The 16,200-nt window shown below is 41.6% G+C and overlaps 1 protein-coding gene across 2 annotated transcripts in view; it reads right to left on the reverse strand.

Annotated features, from left to right (window-relative positions):
- The window catches only part of LOC145994646 (TOX high mobility group box family member 4-like), an 855,605-nt gene that overhangs the window by 562,371 nt on the left and 277,034 nt on the right, over nucleotides 1-16,200 (reverse strand). For both annotated transcript variants that reach the window (XM_083130798.1, XM_083130789.1), the window contains exon 3: nucleotides 944-995. The gene's annotated coding sequence lies outside the window, so the exon portion shown is untranslated. The remainder of the gene's footprint in view (nucleotides 1-943; nucleotides 996-16,200) is intronic.

Consider the following 16,200-nt stretch of genomic DNA (forward strand, 5'->3'; position numbering starts at 1 on the left):
ATATATATATATATATATATATATATATATATATATGTATATTAGCAGGTAACAATATGTTATAAACATATTCTTACTTTCCAAATAAGCGCATGTGGGATGGCAAAACGGATCCGGATCCAAAAGTACCGGATCCGGATCCGAAAGTACTGGATCCGGATCCGAAAGTAGCGGATCCGGATCCGAAAGTAGCGGATCCGGATCCGAAAGTAACGGATCCGGATCTGAAAATTCCGGATCCGAAAGTACCGGATCCGGATCCGAAAGTTCTGGATCCGGATCCGAAAGTAACGGATCCGGATCCGGATCTGAAAATTCCGGATCCGCGGATCCGGATCCGAAAAATTTTAGGATCCGGATCCTTAGGATCCGGAACCAACCGGATCCTGATTTCGGATCCGCCAGGATCCGGATCTGGCCATCCCTAGTCTACATCTGGCGGGCTGTGACGGAACAAAACAACATAGAATGCCTGCACGCGCTCACACACATTAACGTAGAGATTGCAGCTTCAAATACCAAAGAAAAGTGGTCAAGTTCTCTTTAACAGTTTCTCTGTTATTAACGTTCAGTGTGTAAACGCAATTTGGGGACACCCTGTATGCAAGGATTTGCAAGACAATACGTTAAATGGCATTGAAAATGTACTTTCCTGTACAGACATATTTCTGAAATGGAAATATACGCATGTTATGATTGGACAACAGAACGATCACGTTCAACTCGAGCCAAATCGGTGGTCGATCTCGTCGCAACCGAAGTTCCGGCGTTCCAATTCAATGAGTAGCCTTTGTGAGTAGTCTTTCATCAATTATCCATTACTCATTGTGGCAGAAAAGTGACGCGAAATAATTAAATTAAAAATGAGTTCAATTCAACTAATGATCCATGTAAGACGCATGTAATACTTCTTAAAACGAGCACAAAAAAATTGGACACTTACCTTCGTCGATTTCTTCGGCAGAAGTCTTGCGAATTTCAGCTAGTTAGTGTAACTGTGAAAAAGAAAAAGATAAACCTCTTATAGCTGCTACAGTAATAACTCAAACACTGTTTCTATTAGAAATTACATTAAAACATATACCCTGCACCTGAACAATTTGGATTAATGCCGTGTAGCTTCATTGTTTTCATCACCATAGTTTTTTAGTTTTTTTTAGCAGATTTCAGATTTCAGTTTAAAAAAATAATAAACTCTGATTCAATTACAGATATTTTTGAGATGGTAGTAACTTAAAAGATGACCAAAAAGTGTGCTAATGAAGAAAATAAATAGTGGATTTCCCCATGCGTCAACTTGTATATAGTATTGTAGTTTCGTAACTTGGAATAGAAAGCCACACAGTGAGAGAAAATTGAAGAAGACACACGTCACGAATGAAGATAATTCTAGTATAATATTCTTCATCGCCAATGTTTAAACGGTGAAGATGATATAAAAATTATCTTGTAGGATATTAATAAATACAGCACGTTGGAGCTCCACTTTTCTTGGTAGGTTATTTCATTGTCCAGATCTCACGTTATAAACATTTTCCAATTTCGTGTGAACACAGGAATCTAAATACCTCCTAAATCGAAGAGTGAAAAAAAAACGCCCCCTACCCCTTTTCTAAAATACACGTAGAAACTGGGGGAATAGAGATGACGAGCTTTCATTCGATGGAGAGAGAGAGAGAATGGAACAGTGGGATGGGAGGAAATAATCCGGAAGAAAAGTAATCAGAAGAACTATGCATAAATTCGAACGCTTATCTCTACAGCAAATATCATATCGGCTCAAAGAAAACTTCCATTAATTACAAATCCAGCCTGTGCGTCAACCAGTGTTATTTTTCCTTCCATTTTATATACAACTCTCAGTGCCTTGGTTTAATACCCAGCAACCGCAATCCGCTTGAAAAATTCACCGCCGAGGAGAAAGAAAAATCGAAAATTGAATGCGCGCTCCGTGTTCCAAAAAAACAGACCGCAAATTCCATTAACCAATACAGACAGACCCATCCCCCACCCCCCCACCCCCAAATGTGACGGATCTAAATCAACATGACGGCACTCAAGGCATATCCTCATGATAATGTAGCACTGACTTGATTAGGGAGGCTGATCTCTATTTTTGCTTTATTTTGTCTACTTCTTCTTCGTATAATGTTTTATTGCACCTGCATGTTTCTATTTTTTTCATAGTTCATTTGGATGTAAGGCGAATATTAGTTCCACAAATTCTGGACTAGTGTTTTTACTTTCTGTTCCTCGAATCTTCCAAAATCAGTCTGAACTCTGTCCTCCATACGTCCTCTTCTTCCATAAAAACCACGAATCTGGCGACAACTTCTTTCTTGAGCAATTCTGATACTGAAACCGCAAGAAATTAAAGCCGGCTTTAGACGAAAGCATTTCCTTTAACATTTTTGCTAGCATAGCTGCTACAGTAAATGCTTTCAAAAATCTTATAGCAGATAGTACTTTACACGAAAGCATTTAATGGAACTTTTCGGCTAGCTTTTGCGATTACAATGTATAACATATACAGCATGAAAGGCACGTCAAGTTACACCATCTATGCTGAGAGCACGGTGTTTGCATTTGAAACAACTAAAATATTCTTCCATACGTGTACAGTAAACGTTGTAATGTATGTATTTAAACAGCGCCATTGTTTTGTATCTAATACTCTCAGTTGAATAGTTATCGGCTTTTCAAAATGTGAAGTGATACATTGTTTACATCTCACGCGGCAGCCATTACACCTCCACTCGTGACCCAGAGGCCGTTTCTGATTGGTTATACTACGAAAAATGCTACGGAAATAGGACGGGTTCTATCCTTGAGAAATGCCATGGCATCTGAAATGCCATAAGATTTTTCACTTTACACGGGAGCATTTTGGTCATGGCACAAATGTTAATGAAAATGCTTTCGTCTAAAGCGGGCCTAACAGTCGCAAGTCGCAAATTGCGACTAGAAATTTTAGTCCAGCCGCACACCAGACCCGACACACGACCAGAGGTGCTCCTTTTGAGTCAACCTAACCTCACCCTCCGAGATCGCAGTCGCCCTCGCCCTCCACCGCCCTCACCCTCCGAGATCGCTCTCGCCCTCCAACGCCCTCACCGAGATCGCTCTCGCCCTCGCCCTCCACCGCCCTCACCCTCCGAGATCGCTCTCGCCCCCGCCCTCCACCGCCCTCACCCTCCGAGATCGCTCTCGCCCTCGCCCTCCACCGCCCTCACCCTCCGAGATCGCTCTCGCCCTCGCCCTCACCCTCCGAGATCGCTCTCGCCCTCCACCGCCCTCACCCTCCGAGATCGCTCTCGCCCTCGCCCTCGCCCTCCACCGCCCTCACCCTCACAAGTCTTCCGGAGGGTGAGGGTGAGGTCTGCCCTCACGAGGGTCGCCTTCCGCAGGGTGAACACCTTTGCACACGACACGACGAGTCATTCTTGTCACAAACCGCCTCGGGGAAGGTTTGACCCTAGTCCATTATGGGAGGCCGCACTCCGGACGAAACATTTGACTCGAGTCCTTTCGACCAACGAAGGCCAATGGAATTTTGTCTCGCGGGAGCAGCATGCGACAAAAATATCTGCGCATGTGCCAATCCATTCACTTCAGACACAGACCGGAAACGGGGGCAACTTGAGGCCAGCAATTAAATGCAGCCATTGAATTTTACATTATTCTCTAACCAAGTATTTGCTAGAAATATATTCAATTCACAACATGTAAACTGAAACATTAATTCTAACATATTGATTCTGCTGTAAACTGTTATAATGTACCGTTGCCTGCTTCCCACATTATACAAGACTGGCCCAGCTAGACCTACTCCGTATGAATCAGGGAAAAATGCGCCCGGGAAAAATGCGCTCTCGTAATAAAAGTGGGAAAAATGCGCCCTCCCAAGAGTAACCACATTAGAAAGTGGGAAAAATGCGCTCAGCACACATGACCTTCACGAACTAACCCATTGAAGGGTTGGAATTCCGGGTTATCTAACTCTGTTCATTTGTTTGCTTCTATCGCACACCTGGTAAGCTTTCCAATGACTCAGTAGTCATTACCAACCCATCTCTGGCACAGGTCAGGTGTGTGTGTTTGTTTCTATTTGTGATGGCTGATTTGACAATCACCGAGACGAACAGAGGCAACCCGTGTGCTCTGTTCAATGGATTTCAATATCGAGTTAAGAAGAAGACGGATGAGAAAACTACTTGGCTTTGTATTAAAAAGAAGAAAGAGAAATGTAGAGGACAGTTAGTTACGAAAGGAAAAGAAATCATCAGCTCAACAGATCACAAGTGCAAACCGGACGTCGCCAAAACAGAAGTCCGAATTAAGCGAATGGCAGCTAAGACGCGAGCAAGAGAAGGTGACGAATCTATGTCTAAGCTCTACCAGGAAGAAATGGGTCCCTTGTTTAATCAAGGATTCGACCTCGTGGCGGAAGTTCCTGTGTACTCCAGCTTCAAACGCAGCATGAACTATGTGAGGAGGCAGGCACAAGGAGATCGCCGGGACCCGAATTCCAGACAGAACATCGTTTTATCTGAAGAAGACCTGCAAATGAGCGACAGTTCAAGTTTCCTTTTGGTAGATGAAGGAGACGAGCAGAGAATCCTCGTTTTTTGTAGCTCCAAAGGCAGGGAAATACTGCAGAATCACAATCAGTTCTTCATGGACGGGACTTTCAAATCGTGTAGCAAGCAGTTCACCCAGCTCTATACAATCCACGCAGACCTTGGCAGTACAGATAACGAGACGAACATCGCTCCAGAAATATTCACCTTCCTGCCCAACAAAAAAGAGAAACTTACGACCTACTTTTTGGGAAAATGAAGGAATGTTTACCGGGTTGGAATCCAGAAAGAATCATTGTTGGTTTCGAAGATGCGTGCATTTCTTCCCTCATTTCAAACTTCCCGACTTGTACCATCAAGGAAGGGATGCTACTTCCACTTTAAGTGTCTGTGGCGCAAAGTTCAAGACGTTGGATTGGTACCGGACTGCAAGAATGACGAAGCAGTAAGGCTTCATGTCCGCATGTGCAGCACTCTGGCAATGATCCCTCGCGAGGGCGTTGAAGATGGATGGCTCCAAATCCATAGTACGGCGCCAGCAGGAGAGAAACTGACAGCGTTTCTTGACTACTTTGTACAACAATGGCTGCAAAATCCAAATCTGCCAGTTGATGTGTGGCACTGTGGAGATGCAAAGCACCGCACGAACAATGCTGTCGAAGGGTGGAACAATAAGCTGCAGGAGAAAGTTCGACATCATCCCAACTTCTACACCCTTCTGAAGACGCTGAAGCAGGAAGCGGAATACAGCGGATACAAATATGACAGACAGGGCTAGCATCATTTTGGAAGGAACGAAGAGGAAACGAACGTACATAAAACTGGATAAACAGATTAGCAAAATTGTACATACTTACAAAACAAGCACACCAAAGGACCTTACCAAGTAGTGTTGCCCACGAGACGAGACTTTGGCCTGTCTCGTCTCGTGGAAATCCTGTCTCGTCTCGAAAATATTAGTTTGTCTCGGGACACATGATCAATCTCGTCTCGTCTCGAATTTTTAAAAGCCTGTCCCGTCTCGTCCCGTGGACAACACTATTACCAAGTGCCTGAGAAGTCTGGCGTACATCCAAAAAATGGAGTAAAAGATCGTCAACGGAGGTCACAAGAAATGGAAATATATTAAATAAAAATTACAAAAGTAAAAAAATATATATATATATGACAAAGGTCATCATCTCCAGCTTCTAAACACGCCAGAAAAGAGAATATTTTTACTGTACTTCTTTTTAAAAAAATCTCTTTCCTGACAGTCCCAAGCCTGTGTTAAGCGTAAGGGAAAGCTGCGTAAAGATTTTTTTAACCAACATATTTTCACATTGGCGTAGGTCGTGTGTGCTGGGCGCATTTTTCCCACTTTTGATTGTGGTTACTCTTGGGAGGGCGCATTTTTCCCACTTTTATTGCGAGAGCGCAATTTTCCCGGGCGCATTTTTCCCGACACCCTCCGTATATGTACGAAATCTGCTATCAGATTTTAGACGATAAATTGATTGGTCTTTCCGCGTCGTGTAGTGTCGTGTTGCGTTTCGTTGCATCGTTTCGGATCCGGTGTGCGGCTGGCATTAGTTTGTGCCTATTTACTAACAGTAGCTGATATATAGTTTTGGTTACCAGAACACCAGGTCTAGTATGTGGAACGTGTATGTAGTATATGATCGGATTTACGGCACCGTGTGTGTGTGTGTGTGTCCACTTTATGAACTATTCACCTTTCATTATTGTTATTATTTGTTGATTGTATTGAGCTGATTTATGAAATACAATAGAGAATAAAAATAGCAGAAAAACCTCGAAAACCGCAAAATTCCGCGGATATGACGCCCTGGTTTATTTCAAATGCACCAAGGCACTAAGTGCATACCTTTTAATGTATGTGGGTGGAGATTGGTCTACTTCAAGGTCTCCCCCCCTCTTTTATTTCCGTTTGTTCCTATGTAGACTTTTCAACTTGGACTACGTTCGTCGGACAGAACAGTTTCCAAAGCTGCCTACGAATTAGTTTCTTCACTCGTAAGAAAAGCGTGTTGATTGGTTGTCTTGCCTGGATTCATACACGACCCTTCCACATCCACTTGAATCCGTGAGAGAGTTGACGTGAGTGAGTGCATCATTAATTGACACGACTGGTTTACTACCCATACACTATATTATATTCTTCTTAATATCATTCCTATTAATAGATTATTTTCTCCATTGTAATAAAGGACCGGATTGGACTAATATTATTTTAAGAATCTTGTTTGGGAGAAAAGCTATGAATTACTTCATGCGTTTTTGCGAGTCGAGTAAAGTGATATTAAAAATACGGAGAGTCAAATGAAGAACTTAAAAAATCCAACAAAAATAGTAGGACAGACAGCATGTAGCTCAAATACACAAGAAGTATCAACTGTTATTTACAAAACGACCTCAAGGGTGGAACACTGATCGAGTGAGCTTCAAAACACAGACTTGCGTCAGTGAACAGCAGAAGTTTCTTGCCGTCCAAAAGCCGAAAACTTATAGAAATTATCAGGAAAATGAAATGCAATATCTCTACACATTCTTACCGTACCAGAAAGTTTACGAATAAAGGAGGAAGTCATTGGCCTCAGATCGCAGGCAGATGGGTGGAAAGACCTTCACCGTGGCTTACAAGTACCGAGTGGATTTTTAGGCTATAAAACGCTGGAAAATATTTAATTTTTACGTTCTAAAAATTGCCTAAAAGTCAAAAATACTTTCATTCTAAATTCTGCCAAACAAATAAAAAAAATACTCACCAGTGAGAGCAGGACGTTAGTTGCTTGTTACATTCTGTTGATTATAATGAACAACAAAACACAATTCCGAATTGTCCATTGAATATGTAGGCTACGCCAATGACTTGTTGGGAACGACCATTGCACGTCACACAGTGTCAGACATGCATATTTGAAGTGCCATGCACATTTGCTCCAGAACCTGAGCAAATTTACACATTTTTTGGTACTCCGTTTTTTTTCCTTACAATAACAGACTTTGGAATTTGTTTTTAAGCACCTGCAAGCATGTTCGTGATAGAGAGTTCAATTTCCTTTCAACAGCACGTCCTTTACTGTTTCGCAAAGCAGTTGTGAGGAATTTTCCGGTATTGCTCTCACATCGCATAAAAAGCTTGGACTTGTAGTTAGGAACCCCATATCGTTTTGCAAACATCCATCTTTCAATAAATCTTTAAGTATTGCAAAGTATTTCGTCTATTTTATATCCCATTTTTTAAAACATGCATTGGCACAAAAAAATCGAAAGTTTGTTTTGTCTTGAATGGCTAAAATATGAACATTTTATGTTCTTTCCCTAGAAACGTGTGTGTTTATGTGCTAAAGGTAAAGTTATGCATTTTTATGTGAAACAAGTAGAGCCCGGATTTGTACATAATTACATATTCTATTCCTTTCCAGATACATACCTTGAACAAGAAAATTTAAACGAATTATATAACTGACAAGATTATGTACAAGTTTTATGTTACATATTCTAACATATTTGCCAGGATATTACATATTTCACATATTTGCTAATTTACTTTACATGAAACAATATATTGCGGTATTCTTTTCCTATCTTGATCCTTTTTCCTAAATTTTCGATCTCTGAAACACGATGAAGAAAATTTGTAGCTCGTGTGATGTCATATTTTCTAATCAATGAGATGCTTAGTGCTTACGGTCACCTAAAATTGACTGCCAAGTCGAAAGTCAGGCTGAAAACAAAAAAAGAAAAACGGGAACCGTTACTCATCGAAAGATGCTGGAGTTACCCCTCCCCCCCCCCCAAACCTTCTGGTTACCTATTTTCGTCTCGCTTTAAGTTTGGTCAAAGTACTTAGAAACTTGGCATCGGTGGACAAGAAAGCTACTTTCCTGTACGTAGCAAGTTACACAATATGTTCCCTTGAACAAAAAGTTCAAAAGTAGCTGTGTATTTTCATTCGATTATTCCCTCTGATCGATGGCAGTGTATCACAGCTGAAAACATGGAAAAGTACCTAGTGGTTCACTCTCTAACGTAAGTCCTGTACGTATTAACTCTTCACGAATCTGCCCGTACATTTACCTAATTTACAATAATTTGCGATGTTCAAATAAAATTACGTTGAATATGTTCAAATAAAATAAATCTAGCAGAATACTTCAAATTGCTTGGATATTCGATTAATATTAATACTACATATTATTTGATACTTCATATTTAGCTACATATCCTTTTGAAAATACATATTTAGGTACATATTTTGTCTATATATTTATGTACATACTTTGATATTACATAGAAATAAGACTTCGAAGATTACATTGCAACCATATGGTCGGCACACCTACCGAGTATGGCAGCTTCCGAAGGAAGACAAAAAAATATGTTTTTACCTAAAAATCCGCTCCCTACTCATAAGTGCATCCCAGTGGCGTATGGTGACTCCAAGATCTTGACTATCTCATTACGACATCTGGTTCTAGGCTATGTAGGAAGAGAGAAGACTAGGCCATATAGCCTAAATGTGGTTAGACACTCCCATTTCGCTCGTTCTCGGCGTCGTCAAAGAAGTTACGTTCCCATGTCAACGTCAAACAGGTTGCAAACTCCTAAGAAATGAGGTTGCCAACTCCAGAATCGCGATCATCTTCCTATTGAAATTAGTAATTTTATTCACAATTTCTAGTCGATTTTTATTTCAGGCTTCGCAGATAGCCTAGCTAGCCTAGAATATACGCCCCTGGTGCATCCCAAAGAGTCTTCTTCTTGAGGTATACTGGCACTAACTCAGCCTTGAAAATATACGCAGATCATCAATTGGTCTAATCTAAAATGCAGCAAATTTGTGCAACCCTACATGCAGAAATCTACTAGATAAAAAACAAGTTCAGGTTTTCATTTGACTATCCCTTGTTTATACAAATGGCTAGGCCTTTTATGCACGTTCTTGCTTTAGTTAATACCTTTCTGTGCGTGTGTGTGTAATAGTGCCATCTTTTGGTAACCTGAGCCGGAAAACTGAGTCTTCTATTGTATCCAGAGGAACTTGTATCGGAACCAATTCCTTAATCTTAATTTCTTAAGGGAACTTTCCAAGCTTGTACGCTACAGTCACTGCTAAAACAGTACTTCCTATGCACCGAATAAATATTCTGTTCAAAAACAAAGAAATATCGTCCAATAAAAAACCTAAACCAAATAATAACCCCTCCACACTGCTGCAGATTCCGACTAGGATTACACACGGACATCCCTCCCCCTCTGCCCCCCTCCCACCAAACCCCTTCCTCTCGTTTGTTGTTCGCAGAAACAATTACAACAGAATTTTCAACCAGCCATGCAGATTGATTAGCGTTCCCTAGTTTAATTTTTTCCCTGTCCTTTTCCTCTCCTGGCGAACCGTTTGTTGACTAAAATTGAAACGTTCAATTTAGAGAACAAGTAATTTGGCGAATATGTAGAATGCAGTTATCGAAAAAAAAATGAAACACTGGGGAGAGGGACGAGAAAAAGTGGAAAGGGAGAGAGAGAGAGAGTTGTGCTTGAAGAGAGGTACCTACTCTGTCCGAAAAGGTTAATATTAATTACCCGTAATTCAATACTTTTATGTCCCGTCCCTTGTCTTCAAAGAGCCAACATGCTATCCACGTAATCAGCACGTACATTCAATTAAGTCCGCTGAATATGACATTCATAAGATAACAATGTTGAGGACGATTATACAGAGAAACACGGTAATTGCTTCAACTCTGTGTTGTTCGTTTTTTTTTTTTCGATGTGTTAATTTTATTATTTGCGTGCACCCATTTCGAAATAGGAAAAAGACTGGGAGGGGGCGGTGCCAGTTCGAAACAACGATAACAAATACATTAAGCCGACAGCATCACTATGTACCAGAAAAAAATATCGCATTGGTAATATAGAATACGACAGAAAAAATGTAAGCTATTTCCCCACTAAATAATTTGCCAGTTGGATTACAGCTTCATTGAATACCATCATATCTTCAAACAAATAATTTGCAATTAGGGATAATGTAGTTTTCTGAACTGAATAGAAATTCATTGTGCAGTTGCATCTGTATAATGATGCTATTGATACTGACGGGAAAGTATGAAATGGAAGATTTTCTAAGTAAGCATAAAGGCTTTATTCGTTATTGTTATTATGACGCATTTCTAGCAACCGAACGAAAAAAAAAATCGTAAATTCCAGTAGGTATTTATTAGAGGAATACAAATGCACTCACGTGAAAGATACTTCATACACAAGTTCTCAACATAGTTTCCTCACCGGTTCAAGCATTTATCCCAATGCTTCACGAGGTTCTTGATACCTGTCTTACAGAACTCGGGGTCCTGTTGTCGTAGCCCAACCCTTACCTCGTGCTGCACATCATCATCTGAGTGAAACCAGCGTCCTCCAAGATGCTCCTTCAAAGGAGCAAAGAGATGGTAATCTTTCGGAGCAAAGCCCGGGTTGTATGATGGATGTTGGAGCACATGCCACCCAAAACCCGCCAGAACGTCACGTGTACTGTGAGCAGTGTGTGGAGTGGCATTGTGATGAAGCAGAACGACTCCTGTGGTGAGAAGCCCAGGCCTCCTCGCTGTTCGTATCTAGCGTCGCTTTATTCTGCCACTTTAGGCTAATCACAGCGATGAGGATGAGTGATGATATGATTAAATTTATGGTCTCTCACAAAAACAACCGGTACGCCTACCGTCGTAGTGCGCTGGCCGCTGTGCTAACTACGGAGATCTGCTTATCTATCAAAAACACTCCCCAAAAATTGCAACCAGGAAGCGGTAAATACCAAAAGTCACTAATTTGTAGTACATTTATACACGAAAGTTCAAATTATGACCAATTTTTATAGTACTGAATGCAGAAAAACGGCGTGAAATAACCCAATAATACTAATATTGAATTTCTACTGTAACTACTGGTTTGCTCTCCGGATGAAATTGATGTAGTCAAGTTTCATCTGCAGTGATTACTTTTGAAACAAACTTCTCGTATTCTTGTAACATCATCTTGTTTAGGAAGTAGTTTCTTCACCTTCAACTGCGAGCAAACTTGCAAGCGAACGTCCTGTTGTTCGGGTTAGGAGGAGTCTTGGAACCCACTACAAACACACACAAACATCTCATGTATAATTTTTCTGTTACCAACGTGCGAGTGATACCCAATGAAATTTCAGTATTTCTTACACTGTAGTACTCTTAAAAGTTATTCGACGATCATCTCTCACATTGACAGCAGCGGATTGATGTTTTCTTCCATAAGAGCAATGATAGGAGCTCCGGGTCTGTACTATAGGAAAGAATAGTCTCTCCATAGGCCTCAGTTTGGCTGATAATTTGTTCAGACGAAAGCAAAATGTCAACGCAGCATATTGTTTGTCCATCGCGTTGCCTTCATTTTAGCCACAGGCGGAACTTAACATGTCTCAACCGAACGGCTGTGACAGGTGTACAACTGAAGTCAAAACAATGAAACTAGTACATGTACATTACACGTTAAAACAACAATATAACAAAATTAAATTTCAGTGCGAGAAATTATGTGTGACTTAGACTTAGGTGGGCAGGCCATGTGGCACGAATGGGAGAAGAAAGAAGAGTTTACAGCATTGTTGTTGCGAAACCTAACGAAAGCAGGAAGGCCAAGACGAAGATTGAGGGATAACGTTGAGATGGGCCTACAGGAAATCGGAAGGGATGGAAAAGAGCATGTACGTAGATCTTGCTCAGGATAGGGACAGATGGAAGGCCTGTGTTGCTGCAGCCATGAACATTCTGGTTTAAGAAGGCTAGAGGGTTAGTTAGCTAGAAATTATGTGTGTAAAAATATAATGATCATTCTTTATTGAAGAGCCCACGTATATCAAACGGAAGTATATTTTGTCCAAAACAATTGACCATTTCTGGAGTGTGTGCGTAACTTATTTCTATTTCACTAAATACTGCAAAAACTATGATTTTCCAGTAAAAGAGTAAATATCTCTGGTGTCTTTATCACCAGATTGGTAGAAACTTCGACAAATATCCTCACGATGCTGGGGCAACGCCGATATTTCTTTGAACTTCTACTGGGTATCGAAGACGTGAATGCTCGCACCAAGGGTGGCAAGTTCCCTATTTATCAATGCACGGCCTTTTCTAAGGGCTTCTAATTGATGGATTCCTATTTGCTTCTCTGAGTGAATCTCATTACGAAAAATCTTAAAAAATTTAGAAATCGCCATGCTGTCAAATAAAATGTTAAACCCAAGACCTCCTTCAGTGGCAATTGCCCGTGTCTTTTACGCTCCAGTGAAGAAAAGGGGGGAAAGAAAGACACGCCAAAAGTGGTGGAAGGGGGGAGGGGGAATTGGGGGAGTTTGACAAGGAAAAAATTCCCCACGTTCTGTCCACGCGAACGCCGCTCGAGTAGCACCTGTTGTCCAGCCGAGAGTGTGGGGAATCTCCAATGCCGTCACGGCATGCGCTGGCAATTGGAAAACCACGTAATGCTTTTGCCGTGGGAAGTCCTCCGACATGGGCACGTGTTTGTACAAAATTTCTGCAGGCTGTACAGTAAAACTTCGATACTACACACTTCGAGGCAGCGTCCAAACTAAAAAAGCGGATTCTCGTAATATCATTATAAACAGAGCCAGCCGCGGTAGCTGTCGTTACAGTCGACCTCCATGGCGGAGTGGTTAGCACAGCGCGGTACGACACCAGGAGTCCCAGGTCCGAATCTGGGCAAAAACATGGATGTTTATTTTTGTCCGTAATGAGAAAATCGAAAATATACTAAAAATTTACATGTAAAAGTTGAGAAAAAGTGCGAATAATGGGGTATACTACCGCATAGGGGTATTCATTTATATAAGTCGTTAGGGCGCCTGGCTACCATGCGAGAGACCCGGATTCGATCCCACGCGGGGAGAACCGGAATTTTTTTCCACCTGTTCAAGCGACTCCGGCGCCGACCTAGCATCGTATAAATTGGGTACCTAGAGGAAACTCTGGGGGGTAAAAGCGGCCAGGGGCGTGGTGCTGATCACATCACCTCCACCTTCGGCCGTGAAGGAATAACTCCACGGCCCCTACACTCCTTCATGGCGTGGTGCAAAGGATAGGGGAGCACATAAGCACTTACGCCATAAGTACTTAATCGATCGTGATTTCAATCTAACACCCCAGACCTACCTATAACTTACTGCACGTGACGACACTGAGGATCTGAGCAGGCACGAGACCCACAACATTAACTGTTGAGATAAGGGAAACATTCCTGCAGCGATGGATTCACTGACCAGGTCCGATCGAATGGCCTACCCAGTCCCCTGACTTGTGTCCACCCAGATATATATATTGTGGGGTCCCTTAAAAGACAATGTTTTCCAACACCGAATACAGAACCTTGATGATCTTCATGCAGCAATCATTGATAATGCCTCAGTCACGGATACTTCCGGGTTGTAGCGACTCCACTGAAAGTCAATGGGGTTGTTTCTTCCCAGAAGTGTCCGTGACTGTACAAAATAAAGTTACACACTTCAGGGAATCTCTGCAGCAGCTCCCGGCGCAAGAGAGGGCTCGACCAATAAGCGCGTGAGAGGGAGTGCATGGAGGGGAAACCTGGCTGCAGCTACCAGGCGTTTGCAGCAGCACGCACTGCTTTGCTCCGCTCACTCGCATTCTCCCCTTCTCTACTGTTTTGCGCGGCCTTGCTCCACAGACTACCGAGGCAGAGTGTAGAGCACATTCTAAATAAGGGGGCACTTCTGTGTGTTCTCACTTTTGGTACAGTAATTGTCACGAGCTTATTAAATATTTCCGGCATTGTTGAAGAAATGAACTATTATCTAAAATTCCAATATGGCACCTTGTCACGCTAATGCACTTAACAAAGCTAACCAAAGTTTGCGCTTGTCATTATTCACATTGGCGTTTCCGTTTGAACTACAACACAGCGATAAAAACAAACTAAAAGAAACAGGGGGAAAGGGGCGTGGGTGGTTTGCATCTTCCCAATCGCTGCTCCTTCGCTGGAAACCTAAAAAATCAACCTCACGACGTCACTGGGAGGCAAACATCATTCCATCCCGCAGTGCGTGCTTCAAAAACCTGATTTACTGCCAATGTATATTGGCAGGAAGCCTCCCCTCTGCCCCTTCCCCCTCTCCCGAAAGCCAGGAAGTTGTCGGGAGATAATTCTCTCAAAATTTCAGAGCACATCCTTATTTACTGTTACGCAAAAAAAGAGAAAAAAGTTTAAAGGTCACCGAAATATTATAAACCGCTAGGCTGGATGGATAATCGAATGTGTTGGTTTCGATTTTTTTTCTTTCCCGTCGGGGATTTAAATGGAGCAACTCCTCTCGGGAATCTGACACATTTCACACGCTAAGGGTTGAGGTGACGTGGATTCTCCAATGCTTGTGTTTATTTACTTTACTCCTAGTCGGAGAGTTCAATGTAATCTCACTTGTTCTGTGCACAACATAAGCGTCCTTTACCTTTGAGTTGAGTGGATATGCTGCATTAAACACCAACAATTTGTAACATTTTTCTAGGTTATTAGTGGGGCATGTCCTTCCTGTTCTCCCTCTAATGGCGCCAGTGGCGCCTATGACCACACCTTCTTAATTGATATATACACTCTGTCTCTGAAAGCTGTGGAGAAAGGACGCTCATAACGTCAGAGAACGGGAGAAAGCGAGTGAGCGCACTGTTGCAAACGACTGGTAGCTGCAGCTCTGTTTTCCCCTCCATGCACTCACTTCCTCTCCCACGTGTTAACTCTTCGGGCCCCGCTTGAACAGAGGACTTGTTTACATTCGCTTGCTCCAGAGAATCCCTGGACAGAATGAGGTTGTGGAATCATGATCAGTACTGGATATGAGTTCGATTGCTACAGAGAATCCCTGGACAGGATGTAGTTGTGGAATCATGAGCAGTACTGGATATGAGTTCGATTGCTCCAGAGAATCCCTGGACAGGATGTAGTTGTGGAATCACGAGAAGTACTGGATATGAGTGAAGACACAAGCAATAACGTAAGTGCCATGAAAAAAAAGAAACTCGAATCACACACGAGTTTGGCGTATTGCATAAGCCATTAGGATATCCATTGTGGTGGATATGGAACATGATGGTGGAGTAAGGAACACTCGGATGAAAAAAAAGATTACTTGAAAAGTAAAATTAACGAAATTGAAACAAACAGGAAAAATAAAAATATTAGAGATTTATATAAAGGTGTAAATGATTTAGAAATGGGTGGCAACCTAAAGTAAACTTGATAAAAGATAATAACGGCAATTTCTTTTGGCATACCCAAGCGATATTTTAAATAGATGGAAAAACTACTTTTTATGACCTCTTAAATGTTCATGTGGGAGATAAATCAGAAGTAAATGAAGTACACACAGCAGAACCTTTAGTTCCAGAACCTAACTTGACTGAAGTTAAAGATGCTATTACAAGGCTAAAGAATAAAAAAGCACCTGGCATTGATTTAATACCAGCTGAGTTAAATAAATATGGTGGGAATTCGATAATATGTCAAATTCTTAAATTAATTTGTTTAATATGGAAGAAAGAAGAAATCCCTCAACAGT

Source organism: Lepisma saccharinum, chromosome 1, assembly GCF_977018435.1.
Source record: "Lepisma saccharinum chromosome 1, izLepSacc3.1, whole genome shotgun sequence".
In the NCBI taxonomy this organism is placed as follows: domain Eukaryota; kingdom Metazoa; phylum Arthropoda; class Insecta; order Zygentoma; family Lepismatidae; genus Lepisma; species Lepisma saccharinum.